The following is a 20,304-nucleotide window of genomic DNA, read 5'->3' as shown; positions in this document are numbered from 1 at the left end:
TTTCCTCCAGGTGACGTGGGAACTGCTGTGCTACCACACTCTCTACAACCTTCGCTAAAAAAGGAAGGTTGGAGACTGGACGATAATTGACTAGGTCCGTTGGGTCCAGGGAAGGCTTCTTGAGCAGGGGCCTCACCACCGCCTCTTTCAAGGCGGCCGGTAGAGACCCCTCACCCAACGAGGCGTTCACCAGGCCCAGGAGCCAGTCACGCGTGACCTCCCAGGATGCCAGTACAAGCCAGGAGGGACACGGGTCCAATAAACATGTGGTGGGTCGCAGACGTCCACGCAACCTGTCCAAATCCTCGATGGCAACCGAGTCAAACTCCTCCCAAAGCGGTCCCTCAAGACTCGCAACGGGCGTCTCTACTGAACCACTGAAAGGGGTCCATCCCATCCGGATTTGAGCGACTTTGTCCTGTAGATAATTCCCAAACTCCTCTGCTCTGCCCTGTAAAGGGGCTTCCCGTGGTCTCTCAAACAAGAGGGAACGGGTCACCCGAAACAGGGCGGCAGGGCGGTTATCTGCAGACGCAATAAGAGCAGCGCAATGTTGACGTTTGGCCGCTCTTAGTGCCACAAGGTACGTCTTCAAATAGGCTCGTGCCTGTGCTCGGTCAAATTCGGAACGGGAGGATCTCCAACGACTCTCTAGGCGTCTCTTGTGGCGTTTCATAACCCTTAGCTCCTCGGTGAACCAAGGTGCCAGGGTGGTTCTTCGCCGCAGGAGAGGCCGCAAAGGCGCCACCCGGTCTAGGGCCCCGGCAGCCGCACTATTCCATGCGACTACCAGGTCCTCTACTCGGGGGCGGGTCAGGTCCACAGGAGGTGGCCCAAGTTCCGTCTGGAACCTATCCGGTTCCATCAGGCGCTTGGGGCGGAACCATCTAATACCTTCCAGTTCCGCCTCCTCGCGGCGGGGGGTAGCACCAGGGAAGTCCAGCCGGAGAAGTGAGTGATCCGACCATGACAGGGGAATAGTGTCTAGATCCCCTATTCCCAGATCACTCGTCCACTGGCCAGAGACAAAAACAAGGTCCAGGGTGTGGCCTCCCTCGTGAGTAGGGCCCTGAATTAACTGGGTCAGGTCCATGGCTGTCATGGAAGCCATGAACTCCCGAACCCCCTCAGACGCTTCTCCCATCGACGGCAGATTAAAATCCCCCATCACTAAAAGTTTGGGGGTCTCAACCGCCACCGATGAGATCAGCTCAAGGAGTTCGGGCAGGGCCGCTGAAGTATAGCGAGGAGCCAGGTATACTATCAGCAGGCCCAACTGCCTCCCTGGGCCCCATCTCACGACGAGGGACTCACACCCGGATGTCTGCGGCACAGTGAACTCTCTCGGCTCTAAGTCTTCCCGGATAATCACTGCTACCCCACCGCCCCTTCCCTGGGCCCGAGGCTGGTGAAATGCTCGATAACCTGGAGGGCACATTTCCACAAGGGGTAGACCTCCCTCGTGGCCCAACCAGGTCTCGGTTATTCCGGCGAGGTCCGGGTCCCCCTCCAAAATTAGATCGTGGATGAGGGGGGCCTTATTAACAACGGACCTCGCATTGCATAACAGCAGTCTCAGGCCTTGGGTCTGTAGATCCTGACCACCTAGTATGCAGGGATTGGTACAAACGACCGGGAATGACCAAAAACCCCGGTCTCCCAACCGACTACGTGCTCTTAAACTGTCCTCGCACCTGCCCCTCCCTACGACCGTTGGTATTAAGGTGCCCTGCATAGGAATGCTATCTTCCCTCTCCTCCCCCACTCCGCCCCCTCCTCTTTCGACCACACCTAAGTGCCTGGCTCTTCCATCCCTCCTAACCAGTTCCCCCCCCCCCATCCCTACAACCCCTCCCCCCCCCATCCTTATAACCCCTTACAACTTTTAAAAAACATTTAATTAAAAAACCCCTTAACGTGCGCTTCCTCCACCTCTCTGGGTTAATGAACCCGTCCTCAAGGTGGGCCCTCGAGAGGGCTGGAGGCCAGACCTGCGAGAGAGGGGACTCCCGCAGCTGCAGTAAATCCGACTTCGTGTACATAAAGATCATATGGAAAAAATCATAGGGGCAAAGTTAGTTAGTTACAGATGCTGAAGATGTATCCTGGTTTGTCGTAGATGTTGTCCTAACCCTAGGTGGAAAGGGTAAGTTAGTGGGCTAGTCAATGGTAAAATAGATTAATGAGGTTTGAAGCTGTGGCAAGAGAATCAGTACTCGATAAAGGCAGGAAGGAAAAAGTCACACCTTCAGCAACTGTCCACCTATCCCCCTGGTGTCTCTCCTCCATGACCAGGCCCAGGAAAAGATGGACACTTGCCTTCTTGGGACCCCTGCTGCTCATCTTCGCAGGGGCTATTGTTAGATGTTAGACATGTTAGATGTTAGACATGTTAAATTCCACAACCTTGGATTTCAAGCTTTCCATTCCAGTTGTCTTTGCTCTGATGTGGTTCACTCAGCTCCCCCTCCACCAGCCGCTTCGACAGTTGCAGTGTCCCTGGGTCATGTGATCACGTTTTGTAAACTTCTGACTTCACTAAGTAACAACTGTGTTACTAACTTAACAACTGCAGTGGTACACTTAAAACTATGGCAAGAAAGACAATAAAATGGGACAAAACTCATTTGATAAATGCCTCACTTAGCAACAGAAATTTTGGGCTCAATTGTGGTCATATGTCAAGGACTATTTGTTCACCAAACTGACCCTCTCACTGCAAGAACTAGGAAAGCCATTAAAAATTCTAGTGACTACTAAGCATAAGGGCAATGTGTATTTATAGTAAAAATCAAGGTTCAGGGTTAGGTGGTGCATTAGTTAAAATGAAGTATTGCAAGCTAATCCTGTCGACTGCCAGCAGTTTGATCCTCACTGGTTCAATGTTGACTCAGCCTTCCATCCTTCCGATGTTGGTAAAATGAAGACCCAGATGATTGGGGGCAATATGCTAACTCTGTAAACTGCTTAGAGAGGGCTGTAAAGTCCGTGTACGATTGTACTTCTTTTTCTTGCCCATTTGATGCAACTGATTGAATGCCTCATATTTCTGGATGGGATGAACTATCTTCAATGGATTATCTGTCTGATTTCAAGTTGTTTGCTTCTGACCTTGCTTGAACCTACATTAGCTCTCAGTTTCATACATGGGAGGCCAAGCTAATTAAAATAAAGACTCAATATTATAGAAGGCCTGACAACAATATACTCTTTGGAAATGCCCTCCATTCCTTAAAATAATGCCCTAACTGTCCTTTTTCAGGCAGACATTCTGAAATGAGGTCACTCTTCATCCTTTACAATTCTGCTTTTCCATTTAAGCCATCTTTTCCAGTCTGATGTTGCCTAAATATTTTTTTTTAATTTCATGTCTTTCCCCACCTATGTTTCTGTTATTTATTTTGTAAATAAAGCATGTGTTGTGCTATGATTCCAGGGTCCATGACATCACCCTGAGATTGTCGACACGTTGCAAACTATATCTAAGCCTTTTCTTCACATTTTCATAATGTTAAGCAAAGCAAGCAGTAATGTATTGGCCAAACACAGCTATCTTCTAATAACAACCATAAGATTGTGTTATATAATACAAGTTTTGTCATCAATCACATTACTGGAAGACAAAAGTTGGCAGAATAGAGCATTTAGAAAACTTTCTTAAGACCAACGAAAGTATATTTGTCCTCAACACCAATACTCGGATTTTCCCAATGATATTCTTTGTGGCTAGCAGCCCAATTCTAATGGCTAAATTAGGCCCATTACTTTTTAATAATATTGGTTTCCAATATTTTGGAAGTTCATGCTTCTTTTAATTGCATGTCTGTTAATCTTGAAATGGAGTTGCCTCTAAAGACCATCCAGAAGCTTCAGCTGGTATAAAATTTCTCCTGGTAGACACAAGCCCCCTCCCCTTGGAGATTTGCTTGTACCCCCGGATAGTCTCCGTTATGGAACAATCTAAACCAGGGGTGTCCAAACTTTTTGCAAGGAGGGCCAGATTTGGTGATGTGAAAATGTGTGGGGCCGATCATTCAGCCTGACATTCTTTGAACCCTTAACATTAAATGCGAATTAACTACCGTATTTTTCGGAGTATAAGACGCACCAAGATTTTGAAGAGGCAAATTAAAAAAAAAGTTTTTGCACTCTCCCCAAAATGGCCCATTTTTCACGAAAATGGGCCTTTTTTTTTAAAGGGCATGAATAGCCTTTAAGAGGCTTCTAGAGTGCTCCTGGGGGGTAGGGGGGGGGCAAAGTTGAGCAAAAAATGGCCCGTTTTTTTGCTCATTTATGCCCTCCACACCCCCAGGATCACTCTGAAAACCTCCTAAAGGCTATGCGCAGCCATTTTGGTGAAGGGGGCAGAGTTTTGGGAGGCAAAAAATGCTGTATTCAGTGTATAAGGTGCACCCAGATTTTTAGCCTCTTTTTTGAGGGGAAAAAGATGCATCTTTATACTTTGAAAAATACGGTATTTTATGAAAGACTAAATAAATAACTCCAGTGGGGAGAAGAGACTGCAGGCCGCTTGAAATTTGAAAAAGGGCCACATTTGGCCCCCAGGCCGCACTTTGGACATGCCTGATCTAAACTGAGCTTATCTGGACAGGTTTTGGGGTCTGACACTAAATGTGTTGTACTGTAGCTGAGTTTTAGTTGCTCTATGTTAAAGTGTTTTGTGCATCTCTATTTTGTGGGCTGCCTCCAAAATACAATAATAAATTGTATTTTATTACAGAAAATCTGTTAGACTTCAGATCTCATCCACTCCACCAAGGAATGCTTAGGAATTATGTCTATAGTCCCACAATATCTACATAGCCAACAGTCCTCCAGCCCCAATTTAAAGATTTAAGATTACAAGAACATGGCATCACTTCCAACATCTGAATCTCTTGTGGCATCAACCAGATCTGAGGCATAATTCTTTGGCTAATGATTCCAGCTTCCTTATGTTTCTGAGGTTTCAAATACATTTTGTTTCTACATGGGTGTTTCTCAACCTTGGCAAGTTGAAAACACGTGGACTCCACTCCCAGAATTTCTCAACCAGCAGGACAACATTGTTTGGAGTTCTGTTTAACGTTTCTGACAGTTTTACAAAGAATAGTACCAGGTATCCTTTTTTGGGCTGTTTCTCAGATTGGGGATTAAACATTGTATTTAACTAATGATTAGGACCCTATTTACAGGAACAAGTTAATTGTTTTAATAATTTAATTTTTCTCTCTTGTCAAATTTACCCAGTCACCTCTATTTCTTTGATACTTGAGTTCAACCATGTTAAGTCTGCAATTTTCAGAGAAATATAATACGCTGACTTTACAAGACTCATTCTTACAAAATGCTGGCTGGCACCTACAATTTATATACTGACAAGCAATTATCTTTATATTCCCATTACACAAATATTCCGCAATAGCTACTTAAGAGTTTCGCATGCCAACATATTTTAGGAGGAGGCAGAGAAGGAACAGCTATTCAAACTGTTCCCAGGCCCGGAGCACTGGTATTCCGAACAGAATGCAGAAGTTGTCAAGTGGTGACATTTCTTTAATGGTCTATTGTAAATTGTATCCACAAATACTTCTGAGTAAACAGTTTTCAGATGCATAAGAAAACTCTTGCAGAGTCAATACTAGGGATTCCAAGAATTGAGCTTCTGGTTTCTGGTTATTTCCGCCAGAAAGGGAAAAATAAGAAAACTGGCAGCGATAGGTAATGGGAGAAAGGGAAGGGACTGCAAACTTGTGGGGAGATGGGGCAATGAGAAATTCAATGCTCAGACAGTAGACATTATTATGTATGCACATATGCTGCACTGGAATACTGGTGGTAGCAGCTGAGCAGGGCACAGTGGGGGCAGAACATTGATATCCAACAGGCTTGTCCTGTTTGCCATGTAAAAAATTCAGCCCTTCAAAGTAGACCAAATCATTACTTTTCTGTTACTAGGTCTTTAAAGGTAAAGGTGTGCTAGTCGTTCCTGATTCTAGGTGGTGGTTCTCATCTCCGTTTCTAAGCCGAAGAGCCAGCACTGTCCGAAGACATCTCCATGGTCATGTGGCTGGCATGATTAAACAACGCTGCTACCTTTCCACCAAAGTGGTCCCTATTTTTCTACTTGCATTTTTACGTGCTTTTGAACTGCTAGGTTGGCAGAAGCTGGGACAAATAACGGGAGCTCACTCCATTACATGGCGCTAGGGATTCGAACCGCTGCCAAACTTTCTGATCGACAAGCTTAGTGTCTTAGCCACTGAGCCATTGTGTCCCTAGATCTTTACTGTATAATAAATTGTGCAAGTCTCCATGCTCTTCCCCCCTCCCCTTCTCTCTTTGTGAGAAATAGGGAGGGTCTTTTCCAATATTTTTCCAAGATTACAGTTCAGTTGCAGATTCAGGTTTCTTTTACTTAACTATTGTCCTGGCAGCAGCTTTTCCTTCTATTTCTCAAGGTTGCACATCATAAAGAGTCCTCCTGGGATTCTGGAGGGGTGTCTACAGCATGATCCAAAAGGTGAAAAAGGTGACTGCAATGATGTGATTGAAGCTCTGCCTGGTTGTTATGTGCTTCACAACACACACAAAACCAGGTGATGCACTGTAACAGCCATCACAGTGACTTCGTGGATTACAACCTGAAGACCAGTGGTGGGATTCAAAAATTTTACTACCAGTTCTGTGGGCGTGGCTTGGTGGGAGTGGCTTGGTGGGCATGGCATGGCTTGGTGGGAGTGGCTTGGTGGGCATGGCATGGCTTGGTGGGAGTGGCTTGGTGGGCATGGCATGGCTTGGTGGGAGTGGCTTGGTGGGCATGGCAGGGGAAGGTTACTGCAAAATCCCCATTCCCTCCCGATCAGCTGGGGCTCGGGAGACAGAGAATAGATGGGGGTGGGGCCAGTCAGAGGTGGTATTTATCGATTCTCTGAACTACGCAAAATTTTCGCTACCAGTTCTCCAGAACTGGTCAAAACGTGCTGAATACCACTTTTACTACATTTCCTGGGATTCCTGCAAATTTGGTATTGTCCAAACTGTAGAGGAGCAACAATTTTCTGGCCTTTGTTTCCACTGAACTGCAGTTTCCAGAATGGATGGACAAAATTTGTACAACACGTTTCATGCATTGAAAAGGAAGCATATTTTTTGTTCCACAAACACCTTTAAGTAAACTAGGGAAGGAACAAGGTAACTCATGGGTGCTTAATCAGAAGTAACAAAGGTGCTTTTTTCAAGAGGCAACTGGACTTTCTGGTTTTTCTTTGAAGATGTTTTGCTTCTCATCTAAGAAGCTTTTTCAGAGCTGATAAACCAGAAAGTCCAGTTGCCTCTTTAAAAAGCACCTTTGGGATATCTTGGATGACTGAGAATCTCCATAGACATTGAATCAAGAGTAAATGAGAGAATGTTTGAGCATGAAGAAATATGCTGATGCTTGAAGGCGCACCTTACTCAGATTGTATGACACAGTGTATTCAAAATTGTAAGAAAATAAAATAATAAAAATTGAAAAAAATCATTTAAAAAAACTCTATTTTGGCTTTTAATAAACCAGGTTTTTTCTTTTCAAATTATGCACATTCATTTTTGTACATAACTTTTGAAGTAAATTGTAGTTTAAGAATTATCTACAATTCTACAAGTGGCTCTTAGATTACCATTTCCAGCGTTCCCATTCTGCTTACATTGAGAATAGATTCGATACAGGCTTTTGTTCTGTACTGTGAAAACAAATGTAGGCATTTCAGGCAAAGCTAGTTGATATAGCACAAAGAAAGTTCTGTGCTATTCCAAACAACTTAATTGGCATATTGTCTTGTATCATTCCAGATGTTTAAACATTAAGTCTCGTCCCTTCCATTTGTTTAGCATGAAGGCAGGATGAAACAGAAGGCGATATTGGAAAAAGGAAGAGCTATGCTACTCTTTATGGAGGAAAGGTTAAGTTCTTCTACTCTGCTTTAAGTCAAAACAGAACACGCTTTACCAACATAAGTAGCCACACATTTCAACAAAGCTACTCTAATTGCTAGAAATACATGCTTTAAAATTATTTTGTTGGTTCTGTACATTAAGGAGAAAGCTTTGATTTGATGAAAGAAATGTCCTTCTGGGTTCGGCTCCAAGTGGGGAAAAAGACACTGGAGACATGGAGGCTGCTTGGAAAGATGGTTTTAATGGTGGACAGGACCACATGGCTTGAGTCCTGAACAGAAAAGATGATCACATGCTTCAATGTTGGTGGGGAAGAAGAGAAGGGCCGATGGAGGGGCTTGCTAGGCTTTTAATAACCTGTTCAGTCCCACCTCTCTGTTTCCTGTTCCTGTGTAAGAAATGTATTCTGATTGGTTGTCAGATTCACATGGGCCCATGCAGGGGCAACTGTCTAGGCGGAGTCCAGGTTTGGTTGAATTCTCAGAGTTCTCAGATGCCATGTGGCCAGTTGAGTAAAGACTTATATTATCATGCCTTCATTCCCATCCCCCTGGAGCTGATGGGGAGAACCCTTTATTATGTAAAGGGGCTGGCTTGGCCTTCTTAATGGCCCATTGACAAAGTGGGTAGAGGCAGGAAGCTACAGGGAGCTATTTTCAATTTAAAACATGTTTCTTCCTTTTCACATCCAGGGAAATATAATATTCTGCCTTATCAATATTTCCTAGAATATTTCATTTTTCTGGGAGAGGGCTGGGTGATAACTTCCTACAGATTCTTTCCCTTACTGCCATAAAATCTATCAAACCAATATTAAATCAGCTAGGTTTTTTAAATTAGCTTTGCTAATACTGTTTTGTATTATTATTTTATTTTATTAAATTTAATATAGCCACCCACTCCAGTAGATTCTTGGCAGCTTACAAAATCCAGCACTTATTTATTATTTTTGTAGGAAAAAGTTGGAAATATGTCTTTCAGATTCTATTAGATGTCCATGTTTCTCCTCCACTTGACTAAATGAAACTTTGGATAAAATAACCCCTTCCACCACCACCTCACCCCACCACCAGGCGGCAGTTGAGGTCTCCCCTCACTTGTGAATACTTGAGTTCATTCTGCACAAGGCTACTGATATGGCATATTGTGAAGCTCCACTGAGCAAGTCAACACGTGGCTGAACTGTGCCCCCCTTGCTGCTCTCTGAACTTGGTTGTTTGCTTGCAAGGCCTTTCACCAGCCAACTATGATAGTCCACTCATTAGTCCACAGGAGTACGGTGTTTGCTTCCTGACATTTGGACATAGCACTGACAACCTACCTAGTCAGGTAATGAACCGTCTGCAAGCAAGCAAGCAAACAAGCACCAGAGAGCTAACTCCAAGCTACAGATATTCTTTTCCATTGGAAGTCCATGGGAACAGAGCTCCAGCAATATTCAGCCTCTGCAAATATGTACTTAACGTTAACATCATCACCAAGCAACATTATGGAAGCCTTCGCTCCTGAACGGTGTGTTTGCACTTCAGGACGAGATGAATGGTTAACCAGGGGTCCCCAAACATGGCAACTTTAAGATTTGTGGACTTCAACTCCCAGAGGTCTCCAGCTGGCTGGAGAATTCTGGGAGTTGAAGTCCACAAGTCTTAAAGTTGCCAACTTTGAAGACCTTTGGGTTAAGCACACAAACGCCAGCTGCTTAGGTGTGGCAAATTTCCAATCGTTGTCACGGAATACCTCGCCCGGTTAGTTGGCAACCACAGCTCCAGGGTTCTCACTCAGGTCTATCAACCCAGCCTCCAGCACACAGAAGCTCCCCACCCCTTCGCAATACTTCACAGGCTGCAAAAACTACGCTCCTCCCCCACCCCTCGGTCCACAAAAAATTACAGGCCCTACTCCTCCTCGAACTCTGCCCGGTCCTCCAACGCTAGAGGGCGCCGCACTTTCCCCCCCTTAGACTTGGGGAGCAGCGGCAGCAGCAGCGGCGGCATAGGGAGCTGCCCGGAGCACACGGGATCCCTTTGGCTTCTTTTATTTTTTTTCTTCTTCCTTTTTCTGACGCTTCCTGCTCGGCCGCCGCGTGGGTTCGGGGGGGGGGGGAGAAGTCTCCAAAGCGCAGGCGCGGACGGGGCGGGGAAAAAAGGGTAAGAAGGCTTGAGGACGAGGCGCTTGCTTGCGCTGGGCTGCCCGGGATCGCAGGTAGGGATGGCGCGAGCGAGCCTTGCCTCCAGCCCTTCCCGCGTCCTCTTTCTCTTCGCTGCCTCTTGCAAGCGTTTGGCGTTTCCTCTCCATCCCCGGCAGTCGTCCCTTCTTTGCCCCGGCTGTATCCCCCTTCTCTGGCTTGCCTTGGGCACCTGTGCTCCGTTCCCACGGATTTGCACCAGCGCCTTTCTCTCCCCCCTTCCCCACCCTGCGCCGTTTTTTCTAAGCTGCCCCTTCGTTTCCCTCCACCCGAGTAGTCCCCATTGCCTTCCTCTCTCTCGGTCTCCAGTAAAACTCCCGGTGGAAGGACATGGCTCGGCTCAGAAAAACCAGCGTGAATCTCTCAGGCTGCCTCTGATTGAACAGATTAACAGAGTTGGAAGGGGCCTTATAGGTCATCTAGTCCAACCCCCACCCCGCTCAAGCAGGAGACCCTACACCAGGAGTCTCCAAACTTGACAGCTTTAAGACTGGTGGACTTCAACCCCCAGAATTCCCCAGCCAGCCACGCTGGGAGTTGGTGCCACGCATCAATTCTGGGAGCTGAAGCCCCCCAGTCTTAAAGCTGTCAAGTTTGGAGACCTCTGCCCTACACCCTTTCTGACAAATGGCAGCCCAATCTCTTCTTGAAAGTCTAGATAACTCGGCTTGAAACCAGGCTGGGTAACATGTTTCACTCTCCGACCTTTAAACCAGCCTCTCTCAATCTCTGCAATAGGGTAGCATTCCAATGTCAAATGTTTCCTAGCTGCTAGGAGCACATGCTTATGTTTAACGCCGTGTGTCCCTGACCTGCTTTATGCTCCACTGTACAGCAGTGTAGTTAAAGGAAAGTACAAGTTTCTCAGGGCATTCGCTTGAGGGTTTTGCAGGAAGAGGCATGGCGTGGAATGCAGGGTTGTGTGTTTAAGGATGTGTGGAGGGCATTTCCTCCACCAGGAAGTAGCCTCATCTTGCTCTTGTGCATCTGGAATGAGAAATTGGGAATTTTAGCAGGAAGGATGCTGTTTCTAGCCATTTTGAACACTAACATTTCTCCTGTAAAGTGTCGTTTATCTTTTATTTTGGGCCAGGCACTTGATAGGGTGGATTTTTACAAACGTACCTTGTTTCCCATACTCGGGGAAATCAGCATGAACTAATTATCTGTTTGTTCCTAGTGCTCTTTGATTCATGAAAGTGAATTTTCAATTCTCTGCATGGGTAATCCTTGTGAAGAAGTAATTTTTGACCAGTCCTCACATTTATGACCTTCACAGGTCTGTAAAGCTAAAGAAAGATGAAATGATGTCATTGTAAACATTCCCTTCTGTTTTAAGCACTGCTTAAAAGGGTCATGCAACATATTTAGCTGCTAATGTAATATTATTACACATAGTTTTTGATTTATAACACAAGTGGGGTAGAATTTTGCATTGCTAAAGCAAGGTGGTTAAGTAAGTCACACCTGATTTTATGAGTTTTCTTGCCATGGTTGTTAAGCAAAACATTGCAGTTGCTAAGAGAATCATACAATCATTAAGCGAATTGGCTTCCCCCATCAATTTTTCTTGTTGGACACTAGTAGAAAGTTCCCAGATAGTGATCACATGACTCTGGGCTGCTTGAGCTGTCATAAGTAACTGCCGGTTGCAGTTATGTGAGACTGACCATAAGTCACTTTTTTCACTCCCATTGCAGCTAAAGACATGGTTGTAAGCTAAGTTATACCTGTGTGCAGTGTAACTTCTGTACCTCACTTTTCCACATCATTGTCTTGTTTCTTTCTTATCCTTCACCAGACTTCAGCTCCTGTTGAGATATCCAATACTCCCAAAACCATAAAGACTGCCTTACAACAAGTTGGACTTTGGTTTATCTAACCTTTACTCTTAATGCTGACTAGCAGTGGCTGCTCTTGCTATCAGGCAGAAATCTTTCCAGCCTAAAAGGTGGAACTGAATGCTTGACACTTAACGTCAACCTTGTTAAAGGTCATAAGGTTGGGGAGGTATACAGTCCATAGTTTTATTTCTTTTATTTTCTTAAGCTGTGCCATCCATTTATATTTGTCCTGCCCCTTTCTTCTCTTCTGCCACCAGGTATTTGAAGTGTTTCAGTATTGTGGCGGGGGTGGTGGTGGTGGATGTCTGTTCCTTTAAGAAATGGTCTCTTGGCCAATTCTGCATATATCGCTAATACTTTGTTTACAGCCAGTAAAATTTATAGACCTGTTAAGGTCATAGGGCCAGATTAGAAGAGTGACAGATTCCTAAACCATGAGTAATTGGCCTTTTACGTGGTTATGAAGGAATTGGGTAATGGCCTGGCCTAACTTCTAGCTTTATAACCTTCTTTTGTGGCCCTTTAAATTTTGGTGCGTGGCACCAAAAAGAAGCAATGTGATTTTATCTTGTTTTTCAGCACCATCTCTCTATATTGCAAACTGCCCCACAAATACTTCCCCCAAAATGAGCACACTGTTCACCAAAGTACATATCTGAATTGTAGATACTGTCCTGTTGGATGGAAGGGACTGCAACTGAAAAAACATGCTTCTGCGGACCGCACTATTTAAGGGAAGGAACACACTTTCCCTGTGTGTGATGGAGCAGATATAATTGCAAGTTATGGAGCTTTGCTATTCTGAATTTCCTCATCATCCCAATCATTTATTTCTTCAAATTACTTCTTTTAAATTTTCTCTCTCTACCTTTTTAATGACGTCTCTGGCCTTTCAGATGCTCTCAACTTAATGTAGGTATATATAGTGAAGGAAAAACTAGTGTTTTCTTTAGGTCTGTATCTATTTTTTCTGTGCCTCTCCTGTTTTCAAATTACAACACCTGAGAAAAAAATAACAAGGCCTACTTGAATTCCAATTCATTTACATTTGGCATTTGGAAAAAGGTATATCTTTTGCACCATGCTATTGCATCAGCATTTTAGAATTTTTCAGAGATGCTCCCACAGTGTTGTTGTTGTTGTTTTTTATGAGAGGGCTACCCTTTTCGTGTTTCAGGCTTGATGAAAATGTCACCTTTTTAATAAATAACATAATTATAACAAATAATGTATCAGTTGACATATATTTTTGGGAATATATTAAGGAATATATTAATATTAAGTATTAATATTAAGTCACTGAAACAATTGGTTGCAAAACAATTGATTTGGAACCTTCATACTAATCTACAGTGTGTATTTTGCATGGATCTTTTTGTGTCTTGGAACTCTTACAAAGTATAATGTGATGCCCATGATTGTCCCAAAGATGGTTTTTTCAAGAGGCAACCGGTTTTTCTGATTTTTATTTGAAGACGTATCGCTTCGAAGAAGCTTCTTCAGGTCTGAAGGCCAAGGTGAACAATCTTCTGAAGGACACTGCTACATATGAGACACTGAAGAGAGACCCCACCAGCAGTTGCAAGAAAAAGGTAATTGAAAGCTGAAATCACTACTACCAACAGAAGTATTGGAACAGGTTACAGAATTTATAAAGAAGGCACAACTAACACAGCACAACAAGAGCAAAGAACGACAAAAAGGCAAATTTTCTACCCTATAGCTTAGACAGGAAAACCACACAAAACAGAAAAACTGACCCAGATGGACAGAGAAATATCTCAGAAAACAGACCAATGGGTGAGAAAGAGTTACCCAAACAGAAAACAATATTTTTGGCCAAAGGACTGGATTTTGCAGTAACACCATAATGGCTACCAGCTGTAGATCTCACAGCCACAGAATCATCCATCAGGAACAATAAAGTGGGAGAACCAGAAGCAGAACAATTAAGGATGAAAGTATCTGCAGCCCTCACCAGTGCGAAAACACCCCCTTCCAACCTCACAATTCAAGAAAGGAGAGCAGGAAGAGACCCAAACATCAACATCCTGCCAGCTGATAAAGGAAGATGCACAGTCATCCTGAACACAGATGACTGCAAAGCCAAGGTGAACGATCTTCTGAAGGACACTGCTACGTATGAGACTCTGAAGAGACACCCCCACCAACAGTTTTTTAAAAAACGTCATTGAAACGTCTTCAAAGAAGAACCAGAAAGTCCAATTGCCCCTTGAAAAAGCACCTTTGGGACAACCATGACCTGGATGACCGAGAATCTCCATAGACAGAGGGCCATGATTCTTTGTATTCCTTATTCTGTAGGTACTCTTGTCATTCCTATTGTGAAATTAAACATAGGAATTAAACGAACTGAACAATTTTCCTTCTTTCACTAAAACATCTTGACATTTAAGACAGAAAGTTATGTGAAAATACAAAAGAGGAAGTTTTGTACAAGTAACATCTTGAACATTTCATATAATTTCCTTTCTTGCTAGTAGAAGGAAATACATTACATAGAACAATTGCTTAATTTGTACAGATTTTTTTCCACGCTTGCCATAACATTTTTGAAAGTAGCCACCGTGCGGTTTGGATAGATATATTCAAGTCTTGACTACAAGGTTTTATTTGAAGAAGGTGCTTTTTTAAAATATTTTTTTCATTGCTCTAATATTTATTAGCACATGATTGCACATGATCTTGAGTTGAATTAGAGAAAGAAGGAAGCATTCCTCAGTTGAAGAACACCAGTATAGACAGTGCGTAGGGATATGGGGAAATACAATTTAAAATACCTGGGAGATATCAGATTGAAGAATGTTGCTTGACCAGTGGTGATTGTTCTTAGAATTGCTTCTTTGTCTGAATAAAACCATAATCATTAGATTGAGTAATAGGAAGTTTTAATACCTGAAGATTTTAAGAATATTTGAAGATTTAAACTCTTATGTTGCTTCATCTTCAAAGGAACACATACTGACACAATACAGCCATATCTGCTTATATGCCATTTGTTGTTAGGTTTTTTTCCCCACAGATCCTGGTAGATCAAAAGTATCATATTGACCCAATCTTCCACCAATTTATAGTGTGACAATAGTCTTTTGTAGAGCTTTCTTTCTTTCTTTCTTTCTTTCTTTCTTTCTTTCTTTCTTTCTTTCTTTCTTTCTTTCTTTCTTTCCTTCCTTCCTTCCTTCCTTCCTTCCTTCCTTCCTTCCTTCCTTCCTTTCTTTCTTTCTTCCAGTGATCTTTTCATTTTAAACATCACTTCCAAAATTACATTTCATTTCAAGATTCAGATCCTCAAGTATTTGGAAGAACTAAATGTGTGAAGCTTGATGATGCAATTTTTTGGGGGAAATTATTTATTGATAAAATGTGAGTGCAATTTCATATTCCTCTCAGATTGTATGGAAAAGAGCTTTTTTATTCTTAGAGATGTACCAAGAGTCCTAATGGCCAGATGGAAAATGGCCATTCTGAGTTACTGATGATAACCTGTGTATTTTGGTACAGTACTCACAAATGATAATCATAATAACGACAAGCATATATACAGGGGTTGTAACACAAATATATACCTATTTCCCTGGCTCAGCTGATAAGGAAGAGAGCCTGTGGCTTAGTGGCTAAGACTTCTGCCTAATATGTAATACAGCCCAGGTTCAAATCCCAGTAAGGTATGGCTAGCTGATGAGAGCTAAATAGCTCGAAATAGATCTATACTAGTCTCCCTTTATTTATTTATCAGCACAAATACAACACACACACACACACATTTTTGTCTTGCAGCTGATAAAAATAATATGTAAAATGCAGTTTTATATACATTATATAATGTCCTCAAAATGCATACAGTTTTTGGAGGATGACAAGTTATGTATATGTTGGTCTTAGTGCTTGCTTTGTTTAATACTACTCTAGTTCTTACAACAAAGCTACTCATGTGAGATGGGGGGGGGGGGGTTTCCAGGCCCCTTGCTGTGGAAGCTGACACCAATTAGGGCAGAAAGGGAGAGAGTAGCCCAGCTGGCTTCTGTCCCTCAGGAAGGACTAGACTGTGAGTGTCTCCATTCCTATACCAACATCATGTACCACATTGACTTTCGTAAGCTATATATATATATACGATACATGATTTTGCAGTTGTAAAGTTTCCAGAAAAAGATTTAGAAAGCAGAAGTATGCAAATATTCTCTGGCTAAATACGTCTTTAATTGAACCTGGTTCTCCAATTTTCTATAATTAGTTATATGACTTTTAATATGCGAGCAGCAGTAGTAATATTTTTATTTACTGGCAAGCGCTCAGAACAAGCAAACAATTATAACACAATACAAACAAATTAGCTATGTACAGCCATTTATGTATCAGTTAAATATCCAAACACTATCATAATTAAACCTTATATTGGGTGTTGCAGTACAGTGTGGATAAAGAAGGTTTTTCAGCTTCATGAGATCAGGCTCCAGTGGTAGTTCAAGGGGAAACTGATTCCAGAGGAGGTACAAAATGGGTGAAGACTCTCAAAAGTTAGGTCCTGCTCCCACATATGGAAAAACTAGGTGACTCTGAGTGCATGATCAATCTGAGTTCAAGGAGTTCAGTTTGGGCCCACAAAGCATTCAAGATGGGTGTTCGACACAGCACATTTGTGTGAGTAACGTTCCTTTTTCAGAAGAATTAGAGAAACTGCATCTACATTGGCATACAGAAAGATAGATTGTGAGCATTCATGCTTTGCTTCACTCTTCATTTAATCATAAATAAAAACTGCCTTTCTACCTCATTTCATCTTTCAGAATTTCAGGTCTATAATAATATGAGAGGGAAAGCTAATATTGAATGGTAATAATTGTGATGACTGTACATTTACACCATAATTAGAGACCATGAACAGGAGACTGCAATTATGTTAATGCCCTGCGTATAGATGCTTTCTTGGCATATCTTGAAGTTACTCTGGAACACAATAGAAGTTAAATATAGGGTTTTATTCAACAGGTGTCTTCATACCATTCTACCGTATATTAATAGTGATGCTAAGACAGCCAGTTTGGTGGTGTGGTTAAGGCGTCAGGCTAGAAATTGGGAGACGGAGTCCAGTTTTGTGTAGACACAAAGCCAGCTGGAAACCTTGACAAGAAAACTGTCTGAACCTGTCCAGGCAGTTTCTGAGAATCAGGTACAATTGAATAGAAGAAAAGAAAGATTAAGTTGGATTGTACAAAAGTTATAGGTGGTAGTGAACATGTGATAATGTTTTAAGAACAATTTCATGTCATCAAGTGAAATAGAGGAAGTGGCTCTTACCATAGCTGTTCTGTATAATAATGGGACATGGGTCAGTGGTAGAAATTGATTTATACTAATCCAAGTAGTGTTTGAACTTTCAAACTTATGAGAAAACTATGGCTTATAGCTGGGGTGTCAAACTCGATTTCATTGAGGGCCGCATCAGGGTTATGTTTGACCTTGGAGGTGTGGCCAAAGTGGGTGTGGCCTGCTCAACGTCACTCATGTTGCGGTGGCCCAAGCACTCTGCCAGCAAAAATGAGCTCTGTTTCCGGCTATGACAGGCTCCTGCAACCCTCTGCCTGCAAAAATGAAGAGCTCCATTTTCACTGGCAGAGGCACCATGGGCTGGTCCTTCGTTGTTCCCTGGGCAGCCCCACGGGCCAGATCTAAGCACCCCAGGTGCCGGATTCAGGCCCCGGGCCTTCAGTTTGACACCCCTGGCTTAGAGCTTTGTATTTTGTTTTATTTTCCATTCTTTCTACACTTAGGGTTTATATGTTCAGTCATATTTCCATAGTATTTGTTCTCTGGCGCACTGTTACTGATCTGTTAAATATTATACCAAGAAGTAGTTATCATTATCAAGTATAATTTTGAAAAGAATATGCATCATTGAATGTTTCAAGCACACTTTGATTTCCTGTGCAAACTAATGGTTCCCCAAACTGAAACCTGACTTATTAATTCTCTGTTGGGCTTCAAAAGCTTCACTGTGTATCCTTGTTTTGATCAATTAAGGGGCATTTCTGCTGCTCATGCCGTACATACTGCCTGCATACTTCCTTCCACCTGCACCAGCAATTAAGGCATTTTTTCCTGTGGGAAAGGCCAGGTCTTATGATGTAACTGTATTATATCAGCTATAGTTCTTCTGATGTGTTGTATTCCTTAAACTTCAACATCCTATATCAGTGTTTCTCAGCCATGGCGACTTTAAGTCCTGGATGGCAGTTATCATTGCCAGTATATATTTTTGTTTTTATGCCATTCATAAACTACAGAAAATGATCTGTTAATATTTTATTTTCAGTTCAGTGGCGGCTTATCCTGTTTTATATGCTGACTTTAATCAAATGTTCACTTCACAGTCTAGCATAATTTATAAGACTCCTGGATAATATCAGTTACACCTGGCTCAGTATGGAATAAGTCTTGAGCTTGTGTGCTTTCTGTTCATATCAATGTACCAATTTCATTTGTCAGACACTTGTTTGTGAAACCTTATAAGGTGTATTATTATATTTGCAGTCCAGCAGTTCAAAGAATTTGTCACATTATGTGTAACACTAGGAACCCTTTAAAACAGAGTTGTTAACTCCTACGTTGGTTAGTTATTCATGGATGGATTTGCACTACTGAGCCAGATAAAACAAATCTGATCAGAGATAAACTGACTGACTTATGTGATCTACATCCATGATGGCAAACCTATGGCATGTGTGCAGAAGCCCTCTCTGTGGGCATGCATGCCGTCGCCAGCTGCTCTTCTGGGTTCTGTCACGATCAGTGATGTTTAACCTTTTCGGCACCAAGTGCCGAAATGAATGCAAGCGTACACGGGAGTGCAAGAACCCAGAAGAGGCCAGTTGGCCAGTGTGCATGCGTACGGTGGCCAGCTGCTCTTCTGGGTCCCAGCGCTCCCATGTGCGCTTACGCTCCAGTTTCGGCACTGGTGCCGAAAAGGTTAACCATCACTGATCTATACTGTCCACTTTCTTAATGTAGCCACATCTCATCTTTCAGCATTTGTCTTCACTCTTTTTTTGATAGCCATGTTCCAGTAACTAAGGGGCTGCCACGAAGAAGAGAGTGTCAGTTTATTTTCCAAAGCACCTAAGGCAGAACAAGAAGCAATGGATAGGAACTAATTAAGAAACCAACCTAGAATTAAGGAGAAATTTCCTGACAGAACAATTAATTAGTGGAACACCTCCATAAATTGTAAGTGATCCAACACTGGACATTTTAAAGAAGAGATTGGACAGTGATTTGTCTGAAATGATATAGGTTTTCCTGTTTGAGCAGGGGGTTGGACTAGAAGACTCCCAAGATCTCTTCCAACTTTGTTATATTCTGGGGGGGGGTGTGTGTGTGTGTGTGTTCCTGGCCAGGGAACACATAAAACGGTCCTTAATTGTTCATAGTGATCCTGCCCATCCAGTCTATTGTGGCCAATCACAGTGATGATCAGTTTAAAGAAGATATTTCTTTCTTTTCTTTTAATTATTTTTTTAACAACCCAAGACACTGGGGGAGTATCAGTGGGGGGAAACATGCAGAGTTGGCGTAACTACATTCATGTAGGATGTTCTAGTAGAATTCCGAAGTCTGGTTTATTATGAATGGGATTGTGCTGTGTTGTGTGCATCCATCTTGGCTGCCTTGGTGGCACCTTCAGCTAAAAGGAAGATGGTTCAATTAGGGGTGAGGAGCCTGTGAACCTACAGATGTGGTTTACACTTCAGAACTGCTTTAGGAAGTAGGTCAACGTACTAAAGGCCTCCGCTGTGATTTTTGTAGCAAGATGTTCAGATTGAAAGTTCAAAGGAAAATATTGGATATATTACGCTTCACGTATTATTGCATTATAATAAATACCGTACAATAAATATTTGCTAAAGAGATGACATAAGCCTAACAAAGAAATGATTGCCAAAACCGCAGCTGTGTGGATTTTACCAGACTTACTGATTACGTATTCTTAGATTGATTCATATACTTTAAATACTTCAAAAATTGAGGTTTTTAATAAGGGTTTTCATGCAACTGAAGATTAAATGTTGGCAATCTCCATATTTGAATTAGATTATATGATGAATATCTTGAAAAGATTAGATAAATAAGATAATTTAGAGTTGTACTAGATGTGGAATTTAGTGAATAAAATTCCTAATAATTTACTTATTTTTAATTTAGCCAATCTTATATATTCAAGGCACCTCTCTCAAAATATATTTGTGACAATAATAAGTAGAGGAAAGAAAAAATGAAATTAAATCTATAGAAGTTATATTACCGAGTAATGTAGAC

The 20,304-nt window shown here is 42.4% G+C and overlaps 1 protein-coding gene across 1 annotated transcript in view; it reads left to right on the top strand.

Moving 5' to 3' along the window:
* Window positions 1-10,049: 10,049 nt before the first annotated feature.
* Window positions 10,050-20,304, top strand: part of FAM3C (FAM3 metabolism regulating signaling molecule C) — a 34,779-nt gene continuing 24,524 nt past the window's right edge. The window contains exon 1 of the mRNA XM_081958289.1: window positions 10,050-10,143. The gene's annotated coding sequence lies outside the window, so the exon portion shown is untranslated. The remainder of the gene's footprint in view (window positions 10,144-20,304) is intronic.

Source organism: Natrix helvetica (genome assembly GCF_964273705.1).
Source record: "Natrix helvetica genome assembly, chromosome: 6".
NCBI classification, from domain to species: domain Eukaryota; kingdom Metazoa; phylum Chordata; class Lepidosauria; order Squamata; family Natricidae; genus Natrix; species Natrix helvetica.
The sequence above is the reverse complement of the archived record's forward strand: the minus strand, read 5'-3'. Positions and strand labels throughout refer to the sequence as shown.